We start from the raw sequence: 17,230 nt of genomic DNA on the forward strand, positions 1-17,230 counted from the left end.
AGACTCCTAGGACAGGTGTTCCTCCCCTTCTGTGGTAATTAGCTCAGTTTAGAGGGAGAACTTCCCAGGCTCCTGACCCTGTAAAGAAATCTGGGGGCCTTTGTGTTTCTTCAACTTGGCCAGGGAGGCCTTAGGTGAGAATTCTCAGACAGACCAAAGTGTAACAACATGGTCATCCTCTGAAACTTTGTGCCTCTTCCTTACTCCTGCCTTCAGGAACTACCTTCTGGGGGGAGGAGTGGGGGAGGGAGAAATGCACAGGCAGAGTAAGAGCAAGAATAACATGGAACCAAAATTGGTAATAGATGCAGAGTTGTCCTTCTTCCCATACTTCCTGAATTTTCTTCCTAGATTGCAAATCAAAATCTGCATTTAAATAGAATAGTTTTAATGTAGAAAAGAGGAAGCCCTAGGGTACAGAGGTATTGCATTCAATATCTACGGGCACAACACTGCATTTCAAATGAGATGCAGCATTTTGAAATTTACTGAATATATTACATATTCCAAATTGTCTTGTTATTACCACTATTTTTACTCAACTCTCCTATCCTAATAGGTGTGTTTCTTTTATGACCAGGACTGTTAATAAAAGTAATGTGGTATTACATCATGCTATCAATTGAATCTTGAGAAAAGATTACAACAATCCAAGGATCTCATAAGCCCCTGGCTCTGATAATTCCAGCCATTATTCAGTGTGAAATTTAAACAGTCTGAATTCATTAACATTGGATGCTACAAATCTGCATTTTCAGACTTTGCCATAAAACGCAGGAGTCCAAACCTGGTGACCTGAATCGATTAAACAGCCTTTTGTGCGAAGTGGCCCCGCTCACAGGCCTCTCTCCGAACAGTTCTGGGTGCTGGCCCTCTCCACAGCTGACCCACCACTGCTGGCCTCACACTTCATGTTCGGTCATGCAGGCAAATCGCAGAGACTCGGGCCACTGAGAGAAGAAGGACGACCCGCTCCCAGTGAAAGACCACATTGCTAAATGGGTCTCCAGGTTGCTGATCACATCAGGGCACCAACACTTTGGTGCTTGACTCCAACCTTGACTCCAACACCTCCCCTCCCTTACTTGGCTCAGATCGGCTCACACTCACAAAAATTAAGAACTCAAATCCAATGTGCATATATGAGAAAGACTTCAGGGAACCCCACACCCTTTGTTCCTTGATGAAGAAAGGTCACCGCGAGGTTGACGGAGGGGTGGGGGGGTGCAGGGGGAGGTATGCCTCACTTCCAAAGTCCCAGGAGGAAACCACGACAGAACTGTCGTGAGCAAGAAGTCTAGCGTTCTAGCCACGTTTCATCTAAACGTTCACGTAACCTTGACCGCAGGTGTGCTCTCTCTGGCCATGGGCAGGTCACCAGGGCTGCCCCCCAAGCCGACGGCATGGCTAGCTCTTTACTGAAGCTGCTAATGATGGAGAGGATAGCAGCAGTCATCCCTCAGAAGCCCCTACCATGGGCCAGGTACCTGGCTAAGCCCTCCTCAATGAGTTTCACTGGACACCCCAACTCTGAGAGTAAGCATTCACCCCCATTCGACAGAGGGGGAGCCTGAGGCACTAAGCACAGGAAGCTCCTACCTGCCCAAGGTCAACACCATCAGAGGTAGCCCAGGTTGCCCTGCAGCCATTTCCTGGCCCCACCCTCAGGACTCTTCCCCCCACCCATCACCAGGGCCTTGGCCAAGTCTTTGCCTCTGCAACTGGACTCTTTCTTTACCTTTCCCGTGCAAACATGCGGAAGATGTGCCAAAGCCATGGGGCTGCTGGAGGGAGCGGCTGCTAGGATGCAATTCCATGCTAAAGAGCTGGGTTGCTTCCCAGCCAAGGCGAACGCTGCATCAATCTGCTCTGTTTAAACACACAGGCAGAAGGCTTTCCGGACTTAAACAGGCCTCTGCGGTGCTGCCACTTAAGCCCGTGGGAGATCAGAGTACAAATCAATATGAATCCTCCTTCCTAGAGGAAGTTGCAACCCTACCTCGCGGTTTAGAGGTCATCTTCTGCTGTAATTAGGAAGTAGCAGGGAGTTTCGACGGAATTATGAAAAGCCAGGACTCTCAAAGTTAAGGTTTTCAACAATGTGGGGCCAGGGCTTGTCAGTTCCACATGCAGGAAATGCCGGCTTCCAAATCTCCAAAGGCAGGCAAAGCAGGCGGCCACCACGCTGGGCCCATGAAGGAATTTGATACACAGGCCATCTGTCCTCCAGTCCTAAGGGGCCTGGGGCCACGAGGCTCTGGGAGCCAGTTGGGCCTTCTTGCGGTCCTCACAGTCCCTGCTCAGATGTGGTCATGGCAGCTGGATCCAGGAAGCCCCCATGCCCACGAGGCTACCACGAGCCACACTGAGTTCAAACTCCCCACCCCGCCTCCGAAAGCTCCGGAACATATATACCTCCCCCTAGGCAGGTAGTGTGTCATGCTGGTTTGCCTTCTGCCTGCACAAAGCACTCCCAAGCTAATGCAGAACCCACCCTGCCTTCCAGACAGATGCTGGGACGGGCTCTCCCGCATGGGCCCAGCCATTCCTCCCCTCCCCGGCCCCCCCACAGCCTGGGATCCACTCATTCAAGAAACACTCCTGTGGAATCTAGAACATGTGGACCATGTACAGAAAAATGAAGATGATGGGAGCCATGGGCATGGCTTCTACCTCAGGAAGCTTGCGGTTATCACTCTGGAAGGTTCCATGTAATTAGAGCACTGCTCCTTAACCTTTATTATCCAATTTCACCTGATAGAATCTGAAGGTGTGGCATCATCAGGGACTAAACTCCCAGGGAGAATCTGAGCTAACAAGGACTAAAAGGGCGCACAGCCCATCCCAGGCTACCTTCTGTACTCAGGGAAGCCATGTGAGGACCCAGCAAAGCCAGTCCCAGTAGATGATCATATTAAGAGATGCAGAGGAGGCCAAGAGGCCAAGTGCAGCTTGACGGAGTCTAGACCTCCTGGTCCTGAGTTCCCGAAATGTGGTAGCAGCCATGAGTTTTCAGTCCGCAGAGGCTGCCCCAACTGGCGGAACCCGAGGGGCATGCCAGTGAACCTGACCCGCCACGCCCTCGTCCCAAGCTGCCCTGGGAAGAGGGAGCAAAAGCACCAGCCAGCCATCTGAACGGCCTCACCCCGCGCCCGATGGAAACTGATAGCCCTGCTCCAGCTGAATTTTTCAAGGAGTTGCAGGTTACACCCTGTCCAGGCCAACCAAGGTTTCCTTTGAGTTAAACAATGTATAGCTGAACCGGAAGAGGGAAGGCGACCACAGAAAAGGGGTTGGGTTACAGGCACAGGAACCAGATCGCTTTACCACCAAGACTCGTTTTCTGCAAATCTCCCCTATGAAAAGGCGGCACCACACAGTCCGCCAAATCAAGGCCCACCCCAAACAGATCCCATTAGGAGCTGGCGCGGGGACACCCGATCCTGTCTGCCTGGAGAAAGATCAGGATTGGGGGATTGGGGTCCTCTGTGGGAGCCACTGTTCTCAGTGTGCATTTACGAAGAAATGGAAATCAAGCACCGGGCTCAGATGCTCAGAACTGCTCCTCACGCACGGTGCGTGTTTTTACCCCCGCACGCTAACTTTTTCCTCCCAATGTTCTATCTTTTTGCCATATGTAATTAATTTTAACAGCCATCTCCAAATTACCCCACAGGCTGGTGCTGGTTCTTTTCAACAGTGCACTGCTGAGAAATTGATTTGTTGGCTCCCCGTGCCTAAAGAACCCACATAATGAAATATGTATAAATGTCACTGGTCGGCTGCTTCTGAGGATAAAGTCCAGGAAGCGCTTTCACCCCCTGCACAGGAGTCCACTCGTGGCGCATATCCTCAGGTAGTACTCACGTGCCCCCACGCAAAAACCAAGGAATTATACTGCATCTTCTTTTAAAACCTCCTACTTAACCTTAGCCGGTACAAGTCTAGGGGAAATTATCTTAATTGCTACGTGGAAAGAATGAATTGCAAATGCACTCGGTTAACCAAGAAGACTATTTTTAACAGCATGGGGCCAGGTGGGAGTGGCCGAGTTTGCCAAAATTAAAGGAATCGATCGATGGATGGATGGATGGATCAATCGAGCAAATGTGATCTGAACAAATTGAACCTGGGTAGGCGGCGTGTGTCCCTCCATGTAAACCTCGATGGGGGCACAACAGGAAGTACTTACAACCCAGACCAGGTTCAAAAGTTACTGGTCTAACGCATCCTAGAAGGCACAGTAACAGTAGCAACACACAAGCCCTGTGCAAAAATGCAGGAGAAAAACCACCTTTTCCTCTCCTGTTAATCACCCTCGGAACGCCTGATTAGAGATCCCAATGTTTTCCTATGAGAAAGTTCACTTCCTCACCCACTCACACATCAACATACATAATCCTTATTATGCAATTTACTGTAAACAAAGTATCATTTCCTTCCACCAGCAGAGTCCTAACCCTGCAGGCCATCACCTCCCTCCGCTCCTCCCTTTGCCCGCTAACACCCATGCCTCAAGCCTCGGGGAAAGGACGAGAATCTGTCCACTGACAATTGCCTCCGGCTGTCCCAGAACGTGGGCTGCTGTTCCCCAGTCCACTGGGGGGACCAGGGGTAGGAGAGCCTCTGTCTGGGGCTTGTTTGGGCATCCATCACGGCCGGCCTCCCAGGCGCTTTCTCTGGGCTCCATGGCCACACCCTCGGGGGCGAGTACCCGCCCGAGGTCAGCTCCCACTTCACATGCACCAAGCATGAGGGGAGGGACAGACTCACTGCACACTGTTGTTTTGGTTTTTTTTTTAAGATTTTATTTATTTATTTGAGAGCGAGAATGAGAGAGAGAGAGAGAGCATGAGAGGGGGAGGGTCAGAGGGAGAAGCAGACTCCCCGCCGAGCAGGGAGCCCGATGCGGGACTCGATCCCGGGACTCCAGGATCATGACCTGAGCTGAAGGCAGTCGCTTAACCAACTGAGCCACCCAGGCGCCCTCACTACACACTTGAGAACAAGAGCATACCACAGAGCCGTGGCCCCCAGGAGTCACCACTCAGTCCAGAGGGGTCCTGTGATGATGCTGGCATGGCCAGTCACCGTGTTGTAGTGTTTCCGCAGGGGGAGCCAGAGTTTGGGCGACACGGTCAGTGTCTCCAGCTCTATTCTCTCACAGGTCCGGCGTGCCAGCAAAGAGATCCTCGCTTTTCTCGGAAAGGGAGGTGGGCCACACATCCCCGTTTCCCAGCATGACAGTGTCGCAACTCCTGTCCCAGTAGGGCAGAGGGATGCAGGGAGCCATCTCTCCCCCGCCGGGCCCTCCAACTGCAGTGCAATTCGGCAGAGACCCACCGTGGCCAGGAACCCCAGGAAGAACCGACAGGCTTGCTTATTCTGGACACACGGATGACAGAGTGAAAATTAAGACCCTCTGGTTCTGCGTCTCCTTGGCTGGGTAACGGCTGTGATTAGAACCAGCAGTCTTGAGGAGTGGGAGGTGGGCAAGAGGATCAACAGCAGAAAACAAACCCAACAGGACGAGTCGGGAGGCTGGACCCGTGTGGTGTGGACAAGGAGGAACTCTTGAGAAACAGAAACAAGGGGGCTTGGCTGGATGATCTCTGCGCTTCTACGCAGAAGCCGCGGTAGGATTTTGAGATTCTCGGGAGGAAGGTAACACGGGCTGAATCAACACCTCCCAGAGAACAGCTCCCATGTGAGCTTGGATCCACGGCTCAGGAAATAAAATCCTAACAAGACCCAAGCACCCAGAGCCCAACTGGGGCCCTCCTCCCCTCTCCGCAGAGCCGACTGAAGCCCCACCAGCATCCTCCACCCCCCATCTCAGCCTCCTAGCTGTTTCTCATCCAGAGAGTTCCCCTACAGATAGAAGGCCCTCTGGTTTGCTGTTTCTGATGTTGGCAGTCTTGCCTCGCCGAAAAACTGGAGCAGGTCCCACGTCCCTCGTGCAGGCCAAGAGCACAGGAGGACCCTGGAGGCCACGGTGCCAGGACCAACACACCCACCCCACGGTGTAAGCTATTGGTTTCTAGAATACTTCCCTTCTGTTTTTTGGGAAAGAAATCAGTCTTGGCAGAAACAGGGCAGAGGCCCCAACGACCAGGCAGAGGGCTTCATGGAACCCTGCTGGCCCACTCAAGCCACACTGCAGATGGCCGGCTCAGCCTGGTGCCCATGGCAGGCCCGGGTGAGGCTCTCCCCACCCACCAGGCACAGCCCCATCGGTGCCCTGGGGTCCCCGGCTTGCCACTATTCCTGGGGGGCTTGTGAAGCAGACTGAGCTTGCACATCATTATTACGATCTGTCAGAATAACACGGTGCGCAAACTTCTCTGGGTGCAAGCAGCTGGATTCGCTGCCACGTCCTTGCCAAACGACAGCCACCGCTCCCCTGCCATCATTTTACGGAATAAAGGCTGAGAGCTCTGATTTGCATTTCCACGTATTCGTAGACATTTAACAAGAAAGCACCTCTTCCTCCCTACCACTTCTGCTGCGATCACAAGGTAACTGGGGGCTCCTGCAAGTGTTAATGCTCAGTAACCAAACAGTTCCAGAACAACAACCCATCTGAACTGATGGAGAACGAGTTCTGGTTCCAAGAGAAATCAGCAAACCAGAGGGCATTTGGGGTTTTCATTTTAACAAGTAACAACATACAGAACGAAGAGCAAAACTACAAAAAAACGCCAAGATGTAAACTTCGTATGTCATGATTCATTCATGATGACAAAACGAGCCTCTCGGCAGGAAGAAAACTGAAATGTTTCATGTGAAATTTATTTTTAAAAGGCTATAAACCAAAATAATGAAGTCTAGAATACCAGGCACACAACGCTCTTAAATGAGGACGTCCTCAAAAATACGAAGGTCAGAAAGGCCGTATCAACAGTTCTGGAGCCTCAGAGGTTTGCCATTCTGAGGCTGTGGCTTTTCGTGAGTTTTGTGCAAAACATCTACTTCCTTCTCCTCTGCCCGCATTAAACACGATTTGTCTAGACCAGAGACCTCAGCAGGTGAGTTACTGGGTTGAAATCAACACGTGGTCCTTCCTCAGGCTGGGATGCCAGATACCCCTTATGCTGCTGTATATGGACCACAGGTGGGGCTGACTGGGCGGCTGACAAAAACGGGGTACAACCTACTGGGCACAGTGACGAGCCACAGACAAGAGCTCCAAGAGCCAACACATGCCTCTAGGGACGTGCGGGGAAACTCCATCCCCCTGTACTTGTGAGGGTGGTGAGGGCAAAGGTAAACTCCCAGCAGGATGCTGGGCACGGGGCGGGGTGGGGGGGGTGCGGCACGGGGCCAACAGGGTTTGGTTGTAGACGTGCATCCCCCCAGCACAATGGCCACGCTCCAACTATGATCGACCCCAGCGTGGTCCCAGACGCCTTGAGCACCTCCCAGGTGCTATCAAAAACTGTTCCCCCAAATTATGCCCCAAACACAGAAGTGGGAACGAGCGTATCAGGCCAATGTCTGAGCACGCTGGGTTCTCAGGAAAAATCGGTTATCAGGAGCCATGCTGCAACCTCATTCTGATTCAGATGCACTTTATGCAACGTGAATGCTCTTCTCACTGAGATCAAAACCACCAATAAACAGGAGCCTGCGGTGGTTCAATTATCAGGTTGAGTCAAATGAAAATGCTGTTACTCAACCATTTTTGATATATATTTAAAAAAAAAAAAGCCCATTTCATCTTTTACTATGAATTCCCACATTCCTATCTTAGAGGAAATAGTCTTCCAACCCTGTGGTGTCTATAAAACGTACCAAGTGTTACTTTCCAGTTTTGGGTATCCAACGGAGCTGTTCCCCTGGCCAGCAGGTGAGCCTCAAGTACCTTTCAGTGAAGGACTTGACACGAGGCACCACGAGCGTCTGGACACGGAACTGGACGCCTGTGGGAGGGAGTCCACTGGATTTCCATCACCATTGCCACGAGCCCCTGGAACTATCTTTGGCCCCAGCACCCAATGCTGAAACCAACACCCTACCAACCCCAGGCCCACAGAGATTCTGTAACATCATCTCTCTGCCTAAGAATCCTGGATTAGACTCCAGCACAGAGTCTTCAAGAAAAGTTCCTTTTAGAAGAATGGGTGAAAGACAAGAATTAATGTTGGCTTTGAAAGGCAGAACTGAAGGTCTATGACTGAGATTGGCCATCATGACTTACGAATAAATACACCCCTTTCCCCTAAAGAATGGTCAATATTCCTAGCCTCTCGCCCTCCCCAGTGCTCAGATTCTTAGAATTGTTCCAAGAACATGGAGTGTCCTCTGGTAAGTAATCCTCTCAACTACACACTCTGCTGTGGCCTTTGGTCAGGCAAGCCCTCTCGGGTCATCCCAGGAGAGGCTTCTGGACTACCACACCAAATTTAATCTTAAAACAGGCAGGGGATCTTGGGGACCGTCGTAGCCCAACTACTGAATTCACATGTAAGAAGACCTCCAAATGCCTGGAAGAGGCCCAGGTCCCAGGTAGTTTTCGGTCAGGATCTCCAACTGACCCTACCCTATGGGGAGGGAGGGGGACACACAGTGAGACACTTCCCTGGGCCACAAACCTCTCTGCTAGCTAGGTTCAGGCCGTGGTTGTGCTCAGCCTCCCGCCCACTGGTGCTCACAGAGGAATACTGCACTGCAGGTCTCTAATGGAGCCCAGCTCCGAGGAAGGTGGGCCCAAGCCCGCAGGGGTGCACCTGCCCACTCTCCGAACCAGAGGCTAGATGCTATCCAACACTTCGGGCAACACTCCCAGGGGTTTGACAGAAAGGAAACCGAAAAAAATTTGCTCTCACACTCTTTGTCTTGCTTTTAAATGACGCTGTTAGCTCAAGGAGAAAACATCTTTTTCCAGCAGGTTAAACATCAATCACTTCTGAGAAGTTGCCATTTTGAGACTTTGAGTTAGGATGCAGGTTTTGTGAAGAATGGCAAGCGGCGTGTTGCGACTAGACTCTGGACCTCCAAACCTTGCTCTGGGTAAAGGATTGAACGACATCGATCGAGGATTTTCTCAGCCACACTCTGAAGGAGTGCAGGCAAAATTGAATGCTCTCCTCCGCGCACACCCACATCCCCAGTCAACTCCACCAGAAAAGAAATCATTTCATGCTCAAGACATCCTAGAGGTTGGTAGCTCTAAAAAATCTAAGCTCGTTAGAGATGTGCCTCCATCAGCAAGCTGCTGTCTTTCTAAAGACATCCATCCACCTTTTCACTCGAGCGTCTTTGGGGTGGCATGAGACTATTTCCCTAATTCATTTTTATTCTTTGTAATTAATACGTCGAGAAGTCCTAACACGACTTCCATTCTGCCTTGAGTCTCCTAGTAGTATAATTTCCGTTGACTTATCTCTGTGGCAGCAGTGAGAGCAGAAACAATCACTTTACACTGAACTATATTGCTTCAGAGTTAATTACATGTATTTTGCTTTTGATAAATGAAAATACCAGATGCAATTAATTGAAAGACAATCAATAGAATCCTGCTACTAGACATCCCAATGAAACATCCAGAGCCTGCTGGCAATCCATAGTCATCAACTAATTGAAAACGCATTCCAGAGGTGTTTTAAAAAACCTGAGCTTTTACCTGGAGATATTTTATAGTAACTCACCAATATAAATCTGTCCAGAAACTATAGCTCACACGATGGGCTGTCCGTCTTTTTAAGGGAATCCAGCTTCATTGGTTCAAAACCATTTAAGGCGATGAGAGTCTGAAAGTACAATGAATTGGGTCAGAGGAGCTGAAGCAGTGTTTTTTTTTTTCTCTGTTGTTTACATCTAGCCATTCCTTAATTGCATTTTTCCAATGCCTTCGATTCTAAGCTACCAGAGGTTATTAAATGGTTTCATTAAAAATACTATTTGTCTTGCTTCAGTCACACACCAGATCAAATTAAACAGTAGAGCACCAGAACAAATGAACCCTTTCCATCTCTTTTGACACAAAGCCAAGTGTGCAAGACCAGAAGGTGATACTGTGTCATCACCGTGAAAATGTCATTTACATCTCTTTACACATCTCCGAGTAGCGAGCAAAGGGACAACACAATCAATACCTTCAAGCAAAAAGTATTACCAACTGTTGGAGAAATATGGAAGTATAAAGTGCAATTCATAAGCCCACGGTTTGCAAGTGCTGTCAGCATAAATGCTGACAACTGTTAATCCGCTGCAACTCTGATTAACGGTTGCAGTTGTCCATTAATAGAAGGCATTTTAACTTACTACGGAAATTGATTACTCAGTTAAGAATTCAATCCTAATGTTCAATAAAATGGCACTTTCTCGGCAAGTGCAATATGAAATGAGGTGATGCATTACACAGCACTCACATTTACTTTACTATACAAGGGATGAAGAGGAAATCTACTTTGGTGTCATCACCTACTTGAACCACTTCCTATTCACAGAGTCGTCGGAGGGGCAGGCGGGGAAGGTAGCCCTGGGGCAGGCAGGACAGGCAAGCACGCAGGCGAGCGTGTCCGAGTGCCTTTTCGGGGACTTTCCCATGACGAACAGACAGGATTGCACCCACTGCAGTTTTCATGCAACCACACTGTCCATGTTTCAAGGTAGTATTTCTCAAGGCCCGTGAGAAAGCAGAGGTATGCGCGTCCCGGAAATGAACTGCTGCAGCCAGCCCTGACCATTCCCAGGCCCATCTTAGAATCAATCAGGATTCGGATGGTTGGTTAATATTTTTAAAAGGGTATGAAATTACGGAAACTAGCTTCCTAGCTTCGCTCTACTTTTCAAACCATTCGAATCTTAGGGAGCTAGAGTTTCCTAATATACTTTTCCCTCCTTTAATTTTTTTTTAAAGTAGGCTCCACTCCCAGTGTGGAGTCCAAACGAGGGGCCTGAATTCACGACCCTGAGATTAAGACCTGAGCCGAGAGCAAGAGTCTGACACTCAACCAACTGAAACACCCAGGTGCCCCACTTTCTCCTCCTTTAAAACAATGGGGTCATCTCTTGGGATCCAATCCTGTGGCATAACCTGCCCAATTACACAGCAAGTCGGAGAAAGGAACCCCTGGACCTCCCAGGTCCATGCACTGCCCATTGAAAAGAAAGCCATATTTGTGTTTTCTATTCAGTGTAATGAAGCAGTGCATCCGGGTGCTCCGACATCAGCCAGCTCCCACACCACAGCGAGATCCAAGTCAAGGGCAGGCATGGTTCTGAAGAACTACTTAGAAGAAGGGGGACCTCTATAGTCAGGGTTATCATACCAAAGGTCAAAAAGTAATTCCACTCCCACACCACCTTATGCCCCCAACTTTCCAACTTAAGGAGGGGTGGGAGGGAGGGGACGGAGACACGTCAGCCTTACTTTATTAAGTGCTGGGGACGGAAGAGCAGGCATAGCCTCTCAGCAGTGCTGAGCATCTAACGACACAATTACGTTTCATGTTTAGTAACTAAGCATTTACTCTATCTAGGAACCATCCTGAAATTTTCAGGAGGCAAGAGCTTGCCTAGCAAACTCCTGTTCACCCTTCAAAACCCATCTCCTTCCTGCTCCAGCTGCCAGGCTGTTCCATACCCTGACCATCTCCAAGTCTCTTCAGTGTTAAATGTCTTGATCGCATTCATCTCTAGATTTCTCCAGGTGTGGAACACAGTCGAAAATCAAATATTTAACTACCTGCATAATGTAATCTATCTCCTTAGTCTAGCACTGCTCGTCCTAGTAGGTCACAAGCTTCCTTTTTCTTTGTTTCCAGTGCTTTGCACAACAGACACTTGAATGTTTACAGATACATATACATGTAAACGATGCATTTCCAAAAACATAAGGAAATTAATGTACATCTGACCCTCAGATGACACGAATGTGAAGTGTGCGGGTCCACTTATATGTGGATTTTTTTTCTGATGGAGTACAGTCCTGTAAACGTATTTTCTCTGATGATTTTATTTCTTTTTTTCTAGCTTGCTTTACTTTGAGAATATGGCCTATAATACAAATAACACACAAAACGTGTCATTCGACTGTTTATAGATTGTGATTAAGGGCTTCTAGTCAATCATTGGTTACTGGTAGTTAAGTTTCGGGGGAGTCCAAAGTTCTACGTGATTTCTGACCGCACAGAGGGGTTGGCACCCCTAACCCTCATGTTGTTCAAGGGTTGACTGTGTAACAGGAAGAGGTCCCTTTTGGAAAGGAGGGAGGGAAGGAAAAGTTATTGGGGAAGTGAAATTGAGCAGGGTGTGTAAAGTTACTTCTTGTATTTAAACAAAGCTTAAAGAGAAATACACTAACACGTTCATACTGGTGGGTACAGTCTTACTTTGAGACAATGCTTCATAGCTAAACTAATTCAACGGGGAACAGACAACTCGGCCATTTAGGAGGCTTCACAGAGGAGGTGACAAATTCAAGAGAGCCTGCAGACTGCCCAAGCCAACAGGGACGGCTTATGTAGCCGATGAAGAACACCGAAAAGGCTTGGAAGACTGCCGGAATCTTGATAGCCAGTGTCCACTGCTACTTGAAGGTGGTAAGAAGAAGTACTTTTAAAAACTGGAGCGGGAGAAAGGCTACAAATCCACAAGCCCTTGTTTCCAAAGATACCTGAGGGCGGCACCCCGTGCGGGAGGGCTGCGCACACGCGCCAGGATTTACGAACTTCCAGGAGCGTGCAACGAGACACGGACATGACCTCGCTGATTACAGTCACCACGGCTCCTACAAAGGCAGCCTCAGGAGCCCGAGCGGGCTGTCCCCCCGAGTGTCCCGGCCACAGCGGGCGAATGCCAGGCAGCTCCCGTGTCTGGCCGGGGAGAAAGGCTCTGGTTTTTGGCCCGTACCATCAACCTGGGTGAAGCCATTAAAGAGCACTAGGCAAATGTGTTCCGCCCATATTGTGGGCTAACGAGAGGCGTGCACGGGGGCCTCAGCCCACGCCCGAGGAATGCAGCCCCCAGACGCTGAAGGAATCTCAGCCAGGCCGTGTCCTGGGGCTTTCTACACATAGGAAACAGACAATTCAGGACATGTTGCCTAGAAGGATCTTCTCCTCCTGGATTTCTAGTTCCTTCCCACATGTACTCGGGCAGATGAAAGTTACTGTTAGGTATATAGTAAGACTACTTTTCTGAAATGTTATGAGAGGAGCACCTGGCAAGTCTGCAAAGGACGGGAGCAAGGTCAGGCCTACAGAGGTCAGGCGGGGGCCGAAGCGCTCTGTCCTGGCTCATTCTGGGAGGACCCGTCCTGCCTGGACTTCAACTGTCTTTCCCGGCTCCTGCGTCCTGCATGGCACCGAAGGCCCTCAGGCATCCAAACTGCAGTAAGGAGAGGATACACGGGCGGCTCCGCCTGGGCTCTCCCATCCTCCCAGCTGCGGCAGGCATCGTTTACGGACAAAATGCCCACTGACTTGCACTTGCTCTGGGTGAGTTCTTCTCATGCTACTTCTTGCATCTCAGGCTTTGATGCATTGGCTCCTGTTACCACTTGGGGCTTGTCTGAACCCCACCTGGATTCTCTGCTCTGACTCACATTTGGGTCATCTAGGCTTTAAAATGTCCGTCCTACTGTCCTGCCATGAGTAATGAGAGCCGCTTTACCCGCTGGTCCTAAGTGGAGCTCCCCCTGCCCCTCCCCAGCCTCATCATCCCCAGGCTGGCCAGTGAGCTATGGTACAGCTCAGCTTGGGCGATTATTAGAAGGGAAAAGACCCTCGAGTGGCAGATGTGGGCAGAGCAGGCAGCCCAGGCTCCTGGAGAGCACCAGCCTCATCTGGAACCAGCTCACAGCGTCCACAGCCTCCTCTCGGATCCAGGGAACCCCATCGGCATTTACCACTTAAACAGAAAACCTGAGAACAGCCCGCAAGATCATCCCTTAGGCAATCGTGAATTGAATTTACTGCAATAAAGGGCCACTGGGAAGGGACCAGGGGAAGAGCACAGAGCACAAGCAAGATACCACACAGGAGAATCCCAGGCTCTGTGGGTGAGGAGGACCAACCCACCCCCTAGGACTCTGCCCTGAGATGGAGACTGCACCTGCTTCACGGGGGATAGGGCCCTTCAAAGACAGAAGGAAGCCCAGCCCAGGGCCAGGGCACATCAACTACTCAGAAAATGCTAGTCATCATCGGATTTGGCACTTGGCTCCAGGACAAGGTCATCATTGTTAGCATCTTCTAAAAACCAAACCCACCTCTGCCCACGTCACGAGATAAACGGTTCCTATTTGGCACAAGAATGCAATAGTCCTAGCTGGGTCATTGAGACCAACATGCCCCCATCCCACCTGCCCCTCACCTCAGTGAGTCCTGTGGCAAGGCTGTGCTCAGAAACAAGAGACTGGGTGAAGAAGCATCCAGAACCCCAGCCTTCCCTCCTGTCAATGTTCCCTCGGCACAGATGCCGCCACCCCGGGCTCTCAGGAGGGCGCCCAACGTTAGGAAGCTGACGATGGAGCCCTGCTAACATGACAGGTCGCCACTCCGGGAACTGCCCACCTCTCCTCAGCTGCGAGCACCGCCCCCCCCCCCCCCCGACCCCGGTTCCTGCTGCCCGTCTGCGCCTCAGGACAAGGCGGCCCAGCCCACAAGATGGCCCATGGGGCCACTGAAAGAGGGGCCCACAGAAACAAAACGCAAGCCAAAGCTCCAGAGAAGGCTCACCCCACCTCTCAAGGGCCTTGGATGAGGTCCCGAGGGAGCCCACCATGACCTGAAGGTCCATGGGTCCACACCCAGGCAAGACCTGTCTCAGTCTATTCTCCCTTCCTGCTGCAGACCTGGGCCCTTGTCACTGTTGGGGGGCATCAGTCTGAGAGGGCAGTGACCCTTAGTGATGGGGCCGCAATAGGGATGTGCGGGCATGGAAAAGGGGTGCCAGGGGCTTTCCCTGATAACCACAGTGGGTCCTCTTAACCGTCTCAAGGTCAAAGGCGACAGACAGGGAAAAGCCTCAGGCAGACGTGGAACCCAGAAGTTCAGGGAAAAACCAATGCCCACCTCATAAAATGGACCTGCCTAGATCACAAGTCCTTCCAGCCAAGTGGACGGACACAAGCCCACAGAGGCCACATGCAACAGCACCCGGAGAGCATTTCACAGGATGCCATGAGCACCCTGGGCCCCTGTTCCAGAACGACAAGGGCAGGGCACTTGGTTCTCTGTGTCCACACCCGGTCCTCCTTACCAGCCCCTGCTTCATGCCCTGGCCACCTCGGCTGGTCTCTCACTGGGAGAGTGAGACCATCCACCACCAGTTGTGACCCTCACTCTTCAGGGTCCCTCTGAGGATGTGTGGGGCAAAGCAACCCACAAGACTACTGAGATGGCACCAGGGCTCCCCCAGCAGACTGGGCAGAGCCAGGCGATCTACACGCCTGGGGAGCTGCTGGGGAGCAAGGTCGGGGCAGGAAGGGCCAACACGGGGTGGGGGAGCTGGTGGCGCAGCCTTCTGCCTCCGAGCACGCTGGGCCAGAGGTGGGATCTGCCCTGCAATCAGGATGCCAGGCCAACACCGAGATACATAAGCCCCAGTGGCCCAGAACAGTGCCCCCACCCCTCAGCCGCCCAGACTTTAACTCACCCCAGAAAGGCCCAGCCCATGGGGCATGGAGCAGTACAGAATTCTGGTTTAGCTGTTACGTGGGAAAAAGCAAGCAAAGGACAATGTCCACCAGAGAGCAAAATGTTCCCTGCACGTCAGACAGGACAGAGTGAACACGGTGTGATCGGAGATGCTCTCACCCCAGCGCAGCCAGGTTATCCCTCCCCAGGACTCAATTCCACTTACTATTGCCTCATAATAAATAAACCACATTAATTAGCTTTGAAACAATTAGCCTTTATTCAGGGGAAGAAAAAAAAACAAACCCAACAACCCTGCAAGCTAATTCTTTCCAGGTCCTTATACAGCCCACGTTGGCAGAGACACTTAAGGTCAAATCAACACTTTGTTATAATCCCCCGATGTCCAAGAGCTTCAACTTCAATAAGAAAAAAGCCCTCCAGGCAGAAACTTTACATACACAGTCTTTGTGGCGAATGTTTATGGAAATTTTGTAATATTAAATATGTTCAGCTGGTTTTAAGTTTTAAGAAAGTAAAGCACCAACAGCCAAGATTTTAGAACTCTGGTCTTCAACTAGGACCGCCAGTGGAAAACTTAAGGGGAGTCTTGGAACTCTGCCATGTTTTTAAGGAAAACAAAATAGGATATTTTCTCAGTGTTGTCTCAGATGTAGTCAATTAATTTGTCCCCTTCTCTGCTCTGTTTTCAGCTTTTTACTTCTGTGCACTACAGAGCCCGCACATCTGAGACAGGCTAGGTGACCAGGACAGCAAAGCCTTGTAGCCCTCGCTAGGTGCTGCAGAAATGCTCCGTCCTGAGCCACTATTCCACTGAGGGAATAAACAAGGACACGAGGGTGCCAGGTTGGGGGGGGGGGGGGGCAGGTAGGCGGCTTGGAGACAACCGTAAAAATGACCACGGAAAGCAAATCAATAAATGGGTGCTGCTGGTCAGGCCTGGTACAGGCCAAGGTTTTCGGGTGAAAATAAGTAGATCCGTAAGCATCCACCCCCACATACAATGACGTCATTTTGTGACTTCAAGCTGAGTTCCCACACCCCAAACTGCCCAGCTGGCCAGGGGAGGGAAGGCAGCTGGCCTGAGCCGATTGACCCCCGGCTCATAGAAGCCTGTATGAAAAGTCAGACAAGCCATGAAGCTGCCTCTTTAACTTTGAACAGACCAGAGGAGTGGAAGGAATCCCTGCCAGGGGGCCAGGACCCCTTTCAAATCAGCCTGGCTCCCGAGGAAGCCCGGCCCACGGAGGCCTCTGCTGAATGTACCAGGACCCAGTTTCCAGCAAGGGAGGAACGCGGATAATCCCACATCGCAAATCAGAGACACCTGTAGGTGGCTTTTCATGGTTCCAAATAGTAACTGAAGAGGAAACCTGGAGGCCGAGGCAGGCACCCCTCTGTGTAGGGGGGCCTGGAACATGCCAGGAGTGAAGACAGAGCCCACCTGGTGGAACCACCAGCCCAGCAGGGCATCTGGAAAGCAGGCACTGGCCTGGGTTTTCTCCCTGGTAGAGTGGCAGGCTCCAAAGAGAAGAGGTGGTATCTAAGCTCCTTTCCTCCAGGCACCCCATCTAAACCCCAAGTGACAAAGGGCACAGGGTCTGACGGGAAGCAGAGGGGTC

At 50.9% G+C, this 17,230-nt stretch overlaps 1 protein-coding gene across 10 annotated transcripts in view; it reads right to left on the reverse strand.

The window, feature by feature from the left end:
• The window catches only part of CTBP2 (C-terminal binding protein 2), a 157,610-nt gene that overhangs the window by 98,193 nt on the left and 42,187 nt on the right, over positions 1–17,230 (reverse strand). For 7 of the 10 annotated variants that reach the window (XM_064595431.1, XM_045879043.3, XM_064595429.1 and 4 more), the window contains one exon: positions 9,651–9,752. The exons of the other annotated variants lie outside the window; for them this stretch is intronic. The gene's annotated coding sequence lies outside the window, so the exon portion shown is untranslated. The remainder of the gene's footprint in view (positions 1–9,650; positions 9,753–17,230) is intronic. 10 annotated transcript variants of the gene reach the window in all.

The sequence above is a fragment of the Mirounga angustirostris genome, unplaced genomic scaffold (genome assembly GCF_029215605.1).
Source record: "Mirounga angustirostris isolate CCGP_5_RB_7025 unplaced genomic scaffold, mMirAng1.0.hap1 SCAF_6, whole genome shotgun sequence".
In the NCBI taxonomy this organism is placed as follows: Eukaryota; Metazoa; Chordata; class Mammalia; order Carnivora; family Phocidae; genus Mirounga; species Mirounga angustirostris.